This window comes from Tamandua tetradactyla, chromosome 8 (genome assembly GCF_023851605.1).
Source record: "Tamandua tetradactyla isolate mTamTet1 chromosome 8, mTamTet1.pri, whole genome shotgun sequence".
Lineage (NCBI taxonomy): Eukaryota > Metazoa > Chordata > Mammalia > Pilosa > Myrmecophagidae > Tamandua > Tamandua tetradactyla.
The window spans coordinates 34,841,087-34,848,307 of NC_135334.1; the positions used below are offsets into that span (position 1 = coordinate 34,841,087).

The 7,221-nt window shown below is 46.5% G+C and overlaps 2 pseudogenes; both read left to right on the forward strand.

Annotated features, from left to right (window-relative positions):
- Positions 1–310: 310 nt before the first annotated feature.
- Positions 311–2,565, forward strand: LOC143645056 (protein PRRC2B pseudogene; annotated as a pseudogene).
- A 568-nt stretch (positions 2,566–3,133) lies between these two features.
- LOC143645057 (protein PRRC2B pseudogene) lies at positions 3,134–5,326 on the forward strand (annotated as a pseudogene).
- The last annotated feature ends 1,895 nt before the right edge of the window (positions 5,327–7,221 follow it).

Here is a 7,221-nt window from a genome sequence, read left to right on the forward strand (position 1 = left end):
ACTGCGTAGTGGAGTGGAGTGAGCTGGAGAGAGTCTGGAAGGGAGGGAGCAGCAGCCTGCACCAGTGCCTGGCAATCCGCCGCCACCATCCCGCCGTCTCCTGCCCACTGCTGTTGCCTGGCCCAGTGGTCCCCCGGGTCACACCTAGTGGATGTCTTTGAAGTGACTGCAGAAATGAAGCACCTGGAAATTCCTGGGTGGTGTTTTATCAGTCGGGCCAGAAAAGATTTGTGCTCTGGAAAGATGAGTGCCCAAAGGAGATTGGGAGCATGCCAAGAAACATTTCTTTACTAGATGACATTTCATCGCAATGTCCGATCATCTGGGGGAAATAACCAAGGGCAAGGATAGGAAAAACAAGTATTTTATTCTCAGCCTTTTTGATAAGTATCAAGGAAAATCAGTAGACACAATCAGATCATCAGTTATTCCTAGACATGGTTACAGAGTCTCGGGAAAATTGCCACAGCATGGCATATGCCACCGCCTGCACACCTGCCAAACTTGAAGTCTGAAAACAAAAGAAATGACCCCAACATCCTTATAGTACTCGAGGTCAAAAGGGATGGGCAAACAAGCAGGATCTGTAAGACCCAAGGAATTCCAATGCAATGGCCTCTCAGCCACAGGAATTGCTGCCACGGCCCGGTTTGCAGAATGTCTCCAATTTACAGAAACAGACAATCAATCAGGAGAATAGAAATTCAGTGCCAGTTGGACCAAAGTCATGGCACAGCTCAATGGAAAGCCAGTAGGACATGAAGGTGGTTTAAGGGGCTCAAGCTATTATCCTTCTCTTGTGAGGAGCTTCCCAAGCTGAAAGCATTTGGAGTACAAGGCTGGCAAAGAAAAGAGCGTCATAGAGCTGTCTTAAGAGGCAGGACCAGGCCTCTGCCCTCAGAATGTGACAAGCTGGAGGGAGGAGGATGGGCAACTGAGCACCTCCCCAACTAAGTGGGGCAGCAGGAACTTGAGTACTGGAGAGGGAGCCCCCTCCTCAGCATGTACCAGTGATTCCAAGGACCCTTCTCTCCACACGGCTCAGCCTGTCCGAAAAAGAGCTTTATAGTCCATGGGAAATGTATACCACCCACCTACATGCTTCCTGCTTTTATGTGCTCACTACAGTCATCAGAGAACCAGGGTATAGTGGAACCAGGATCTTATCCCTTTCTCAGATCTGCCTTGAACCCCAAGTTCCTTTTAGATAGTTCCAGATGAATGACCAAGATGGAAAAGAAAGGCTAGGAATGACTTGCCCCATCTGTCCACTAAGGCAGCTGGTGGAATGAGCACCATGTCCTACCATCATCAGTGTGGAAAATCTGAAAGACATCAATGATCTGGACACCGATGCTGATGATGTCTGGGCAGGCCTTCATGAGAAAGTTGATTATTCTGAGAAATCGAAGTTCAGTGATGATGAAGAGGAGGATGGAGTTGTGAAGAATGGCAGACCAAAGTGGAACAGTAGGGATGTACCCAAGAGGAAGGAAAGGGCTGGGGTGAAACAGTGGGTATGTCCCATGTCACCCGAAAGGTGCCAGAATCCCTGTCACCTTCCAGGAGGTTTCATGGCTGGACGTCAGGCCCTGACGAACAGAAATCCTTCATGGGCAGCATGTTCTAGCAACAGTCAATAGAGGACAAAGAGGACAAGCCACCCCAAGGCAGAAGTTCATTCAGTCTGAGATGTCTTTGTTGCCCAAAAGTTCAGGGAAGGAGAGGAGTGCCGAGCACTGGAAGAGAGGTTGGCTGCTTGTGGGCCAAACTTGAACAGTTGGACCAAAAGTGTAAGCAGCCCTGGAAGGCAAATAAGGCCCAGAAACAGGTGGAGCAGGAAGCTCTCTGCTCTTCAGGTGCCCTGCAGTCTGCAAAGGATCCCCAGAATTCCCTGCCCAGGAAGCCCCCAATACATTTTCAGAAGAGGCACCAACATCTCCTCCAAGCTGTGGCTCAGAGTGATAGCAGTGAGAAGGAGAATAGGGAGGCTGGGTCTCCTATACTGGAGTTCAGCAAGTATCAGAAATCACTTCCCCCCAGATTGTAGCAGTAGCAGCAGCAGCAGCAGCAAGAGTAACTATATAATGTGCAGCACTGGCAGCCAGTGTACCCTCTACCTTCCCATCTGCAGTGCACCTTTTACCTGCATCATCCCCAGATGCTGGGCATTGATCCCAGACAGATGATGATGCCTTCCTATATGGACCCATGAATCACACTGACTAGGACTCCAGTTGATTTCTACTCCTCGTTCCTATATCTTTCAGGATTGATGAAACTCATGATGCCCCAAGATTCCCTCAATGGGACTGGCTGTCGCTCAGAGGATCAGAACTGTATGCCTGCCTCCAAGAAAGAAAAGTGACCTCTATCGATCCAGCCCCTGTATGGAGTCCAGATGGCTACATGGCATTGCAGAGCAAGACGTACTCTCTCTCTTACCCAAATATGAATGACACTTTGGCTTTGTACATGCATATCAGGTCCCCAGAGGAGGCCTTGTCTGGAGGTCCTGGTGGCTGCAGCAGTGGGAGCAGCCACTTACCCTACACCCTGGAGTGAGCAGTCCATACCAACTGTGGTAGTTACATTCAGTTGTCAACTTGGCCAGGTGAAGGCACCTAGTTCTGTTGCTGTGAACTTGAGCCAATGGTATGTGAACCTCATCTGTTGCAGATTTACATCTGCAGTCGGCTAGGAGGCGTGCCTGCTGCAATGAAGGATGTTTGACTTAATTGGCTGGTGCTTAAATGAGAGACCACAATGTAGCACAGCCCAAGCAGCTTGGCATTCCTCATCTCAGCACTCGCAGCTCAGCCCTGCCCTTTGGAGATGCAGAAAGAAGCCACCCCGGGGAAAGTTGTTGGAACCCAGGGGCCTGGAGAAAAGGCCAGCAGAAACCATCCTGTGCCTTCCCACATAAGAAAGAACCTCAGTGGAAAGTTAGCTGCCTTTCCTCTGAAGAACTAACAAAATAAATCTACTTTTATTGAAAGCCAGTTCGTTTCTGGTGTGTTGCATTCTGGCAGCTAGCAAACTAGAACACCAACTCAGACATTCCCGAAGTTTCTAGTAAGAAGCAGAGGAGTCCACATTGACTGCTCGGAGAACAGGTGAGCAGGGAGAGACCATGAGCAGTTTGACCTGAGCTATGGAAATGCCATCATTGAAAACGGTCAGTCCAGCCCTGGGGAGGAGAGTGTGGTGGGTTCTATTGTGGGTGAAGTCTTCATCGAAGTCCTGACCAAAAAGGAGCACCACCTACTAGGGGAATAGAGAAGAAAGAAGGGGCAAGCCGTGCAGGGGCCTGTCAAAAAGGTCAAGACCTTTCCTCCTATATTCCTTCTCAGTTTGTGTTCTAGTTTGCTAGCTGCTGGAATGCGACATACCAGAAATGGAAAGCTTTTAAAAGGGGGAATTTATTAAGTTGCAAGGTTACAGTTCTAAGGCCATGAAAATGTTCCAATTAAAGCAAGTCTATAAAAATGTCCAAATTAAGGCAGGAACGAGAGGTTACCTTCACTCATGAAAGGCCGATAGAGTTCAGGGTTTCTTTTTCAGCTGGAAAGAAAGACACATGGGGAACATGACAATGTCCGCTAGCTTTCTCTCCAGGCTTCTTGTTTCATGAAGCTCCCCTAGGGGCATATTCCCTTTCATCTCCTAAGACCTCTGGCTGTGTGGGCTCTTGTGTCTCATGGCTCTGTAGTGGCTCTCTCACTCTCAATCTTTTCCCAAAGTGTTTCTTCTTTTAAAGGATTCCAGTAAACTAATCAAGACCCACCCAGAATTGGCAGAGTCACATTTCCCTCGAATCAAAGGTTAATACCCACAATTGGGCAAGTCACGTCTCTGGAAATAATCTAATCAAGTTTCCAAACTACAGTACTGAGTAGGATTTAAAAGAAACAGGTGCCTCCACGAGATGAATCAGGATTAAAACATGGCTTTTCTAGGGTATATAGTCCTTTCAAACCAGCACAGTTTGCTAAAAAAAAAAAAAACAACCAACAATAAAAGAACTTGTGCCTGGGACTAGGAGATGTGACTATGCCTGGCAATACTTTGGGCATTGAGATCTGGGAGAATAGCAGCCAAGCATTCCCTGTTCAGGCCTCAAACAGTCACTGCCTTCAGCAGTACCAAGCCTGCAGAGGATTTTTGTTTTTGTTTTTAATTGTAAAATATAATATATTCAAAAAGGCAATAAATTACCAAGTACATTTTAACAAGTAGTTATAGAACAGATTTTAAAGTTTTGTATGAGTTACTGTTGCACGATTTTTTGTTTTTTTCTTCTAGCTGCTCCAAGACACGGGAGACCAAGAGAAATATCAATATAATGATTCAGCAGGCATACTCTTTTGTTAAATCCTTTCTTCTCTGTTATGTTCCTTCTTCTCTTGTGATATATAACATACATACAAAAAAGCAATAAACTTCAAAGTACATTGCAACAATTAGTTATAGAATTCGGAGTTTGGTATGGGTTACAGTTCCATAATTTTAGGTGTTTACTTCTAGCTGATCTAGGGAACTGAAGACTCAAAGAAATATCAATATAATGATTCAGCACTCGTACTCATTTGTTAAACCCTGTCTTCTCTGTATAACCCACCATCACCTTTGATCTTTCTCCCATTCTTCAAGGGTATTTGGACTCTGCCCATTCTAACTTTTTCGTGTTGGAAAGGGCTGTTGATAATATGGGATACAGGGTGGGACTAGTCGATGTTCTAGAGAGGCTGGGCCTGTCTGCAGAGGGTTTTATGAGCAGCCAGGAAGATAGTGGTGTCGGCTTGAGTGTTGAGTTTCATGAGTCCTCTGTGACCTCCTGGCAGTGTAGCTCCCCATGTGGTTCTCTGATACCAGAGGAGATGAACGGGCAGGTCTGGTAGAAGCCAAGGCTGATAGCCACAAGGAGCAGACTCAGGAGGAATGTGAGCAAAAGGATTCAGAACAGGCTCAGGGACCAAGCAAGGAGCACAGATCAGGATCCGCAGGCAATGAGCATTCTCTGAAAAACAGAAAGGGCGTGGAAGGGACTCAGAGGCTGCAAACCCTGCCTGTTACTAGGGTAGAGATTCCTGTTGATCCAGTGCTCCCTGTGCTACCTATTGAATCTGGAGTTAATCCAAAAGACAATGATTTCAGTTTGCTGACCTGGTTCTGCCTTGGGTCCTGTAAGGAATCCACTAGACAAACTTTAGGGTGCCTTGGCCCGTAATACAGGGTAACACAGGCTATTCCCATCTGGAGGTGGCGGTGGTGGCCAAGCGCCTTCAGGCCTTGCTGTCCTTCACTTTCGCTGCCTGAAGCTTGATTGCTCCATCTGGCTTCAGCACAGCTGGATGCCTGGGAATCTCCCCAGTATCACTGTCTACCCACCTGGCCCAGACTGAGAGATCGCCCTTCTTTTCTCTGCTCCTGACAGCTCCATTGTCCAAACAGCTTGCACCCATGGTTATACGGCATTGACCTGTTTGCTTTAATAACAAAACAAACAGAAAAGCAAATGACTCCTTCATTCCCCTTCTTTTCCTATCACTGTGAATGGGAAGTAACTCAAGCCTTTTGTGCAGTGCAGATTCACACACCCTCCCTCGAATCTCTTTCCTCCCCACTCCCTCCCTCTTTCAGCAGTGCTTCCCTTCCCTGCTTTGGCTTCCAGTCCAGCCTTACTGTACCCAGGTATAGTGGTTTGGCCACAGGGTCTTTTAATTTGAGGCTTTTTGTTTTAAAAAGCAGCTGTGGTTTTTATGTAAGGGAAAGGAAAAGAATGAAAAACAAAAATGCAAACTGTCTGTGTAGCTGAATTTGTATATGTTCTTTGCCATCTCTCCCTTGCCACCTCTTCTGTCTCCAGTAGTTTCCTTAATCTCTTTCTTGTTTAATTTGATACATCACTGCAATACCTTAAGAGATGACACTTAAGAATACTTCCCCCTGCTCCTTCTTGATTTAGGGTAGTTAACCTTTGAGGTTACTTGCAAAAAGAATTGGAAGTTATTTAAGGCACTGATCATGAACATTTTTGGGGTTCAGCTATATGCTTTGGAACCAGTGGTGTGAACAAAGCATAAGGTAGATTAACTTCTCAGTTGGGTTCCAGTTCCTGACCTGATGACCGTGGGGGGCTTAAGAGAAGCCCAGTGAAGGTGGTGATGTTTTTAGCATAAAAATTACACAGACTCTCTGTCCTGGACTCTTCTAAAGCCACTTGATATGCTGAACCCTGGGCACCAGAGATGAATCATGGAAATAGAGAATCTCTGGTATAAACCAGATTTTGCCTGGCTGATGTAAGCTGACAGGACCCACAGGCTCTGTCCAGTCTGCTCTGCTTCTGGGTCTCTCTATCACCCAATTCCTCAGGAGCTACTATGTTTTCATACTCCTTTTCCTCAAAGACTTCAATAGATGTTTCATTTTTCCTTCTTCTTCTGGAGTCTGCCTCTTTCTCCTGTGTCTCTTCCTACAGCTTGTTACTAAAACCAAGAGATTCATCTACAGAGTGACGAGTACGTGACAGTTTTTTGGTTAAATCTGCAGCAAAGGTGTGTGGGCTATATGGCTGCTGGGAGTTATCCCTTTTTTCTCTTTTTCTTTGTTCCCAGCAACAGACCCAGTTTATTGGGATAGAGGCACCATCTAAGCTGGGCAGCCAGTGTCATTCTCGCTGGTCTATACAGACAGTGGGGGCAGGGTTCCAGGGTGAGTGTGGGTTGTCAGCCAGCCAGGGTCCCAAGCAGCCTGGGCAGCTTCCAAAAAAAGGACAGCATCTTAAATCTACAGAGTAACTTCTAGCAAAATTATATGTGAGCCATTTTCATGCTTTTGTTTTTTCAAATAAGAAACAGAAGGAAATTGTCCCAGATTTGTCATTCCGAGGAAAAGAGAGGAACATTTCAAGTTTCTCAGATGTTTTTAGAGTAACTAACCTGCCATCTACCTATAGGAGGAGGATCCACAGAAAACTTAACTCAGAGAATGTGCAGTAGGAGGGTTGGGACATGCCCCAGGCAGAAGCAGCCCTCCAGCGATTGTGAGCTGCACGGGGGTCCTGGGGGAAGTTCGTGTCACCCTGGGTGTGTGACAGCCACTCTTTCTCAGGATTCCGAGCTCCATGTCTATAGTGTAGCATCCCCTGTCCTTCACACTTGTTCCCACAGAACATGGAGAAAGAAGCATCTTAGAACAGCAGAAGTAACTGTTGCT